The sequence below is a fragment of the Dendrobates tinctorius genome, unplaced genomic scaffold (genome assembly GCF_039654945.1).
Source record: "Dendrobates tinctorius isolate UK_male_01 unplaced genomic scaffold, ASM3965494v1 ptg000293l, whole genome shotgun sequence".
In the NCBI taxonomy this organism is placed as follows: Eukaryota; Metazoa; Chordata; class Amphibia; order Anura; family Dendrobatidae; genus Dendrobates; species Dendrobates tinctorius.
Genome location: NW_027361960.1, coordinates 25,410,931 through 25,412,500, shown reverse-complemented (window position 1 = coordinate 25,412,500; position 1,570 = coordinate 25,410,931).

The following is a 1,570-nucleotide window of genomic DNA, read 5'->3' as shown; positions in this document are numbered from 1 at the left end:
GAGAGTGCCTCCCATGAGGGTAGAATGTGTGACTTTTGGGGGGAAAGTCGAATTATGGAGCAAAAACCATTTTTTGGGACTTAGAAAAATTTCGAGATGTGTCAGACTTCCAGGAAGGGGGGAGTCTCAGGAGGTGTACCTAGGAGGCTTCCAGGGGCCTGGGTACACTTTTCAGAAAGTACCGTTGGGACTTAGAAAAATTTTCAAGATTTTTGGACTTAGAGCGATTTTTGGATTTTTGTGCAAAAATCGAATTTTCCCTTCTCCCACCGCTCTGGGGCGTCAATATGATGTGGGGACCCGAGGGAGAGTGCCTCCCATGAGGGTAGAATGTGTGGCTTTTGGGGGGAAAGTCGAATTATGGAGCAAAAACCATTTTTTGGGACTTAGAAAAATTTCGAGATGTGTCAGACTTCCAGGAAGGGGGGAGTCTCAGGAGGTGTACCTAGGAGGCTTCCAGGGGCCTGGGTACACTTTTCAGAAAGTACCGTTGGGACTTAGAAAAATTTTCAAGATTTTTGGACTTAGAGCGATTTTTGGATTTTTGTGCAAAAATCGAATTTTCCCTTCTCCCACCGCTCTGGGGCGTCAATATGATGTGGGGACCCGAGGGAGAGTGCCTCCCATGAGGGTAGAATGTGTGGCTTTTGGGGGGAAAGTCGAATTATGGAGCAAAAACCATTTTTTGGGACTTAGAAAAATTTCGAGATGTGTCAGACTTCCAGGAAGGGGGGAGTCTCAGGAGGTGTACCTAGGAGGCTTCCAGGGGCCTGGGTACACTTTTCAGAAAGTACCGTTGGGACTTAGAAAAATTTTCAAGATTTTTGGACTTAGAGCGATTTTTGGATTTTTGTGCAAAAATCGAATTTTCCCTTCTCCCACCGCTCTGGGGCGTCAATATGATGTGGGGACCCGAGGGAGAGTGCCTCCCATGAGGGTAGAATGTGTGGCTTTTGGGGTGAAAGTCGAATTTTGGAAGTAATTGAGTTTTGAGGACAAAAAAGTTTCTTGAGAACAAAAATGTTTCTTGAGGACAAAAAAAAAAGTGAAAAAGAACCGGAATGAGGAATTTTCTGGCTGCCGCATCCGCCCTACAGTGACTGGAGATCGGGTACATTTCCGACTTCGTCCCCTTAAAGTGGGGACGTTGTCCCGCAATGCATATACATAGGAATGCGCACCTGCAGCAGAATACAGGAGAGAGTGCTCTCTCTACCCCGATGGATGGCGATTGTTTCTCTGGTTCTCCGGCTCGGGTAGGCGACTTTAGAAGGTGGTCCCTCTTGTTGTGGAAGTTGCGGCTGAGACTGAACTTCCACAGCTCCAGGAGGGACTTTTGCTGGTCGTGAGTCCCAAGTGAGAGAATCAATCTCGGGGTACCTGAGCCTGACCAGACCCTCCCCGGTGGTCCCTGGTCCTCTGAAGGGTGATCGCTGTCAGGGGGGCAAATCTGGAGTCCATAGCCGAGCTTGGGCTCTGGAAGGTGGACGCCCCTTCTGCCTATGTCCCCTCAGAGCAGGCTCGATGGTTCTCAGTCCCCGGCATTGGCTGGTGGTCCATGCCCAAGCTG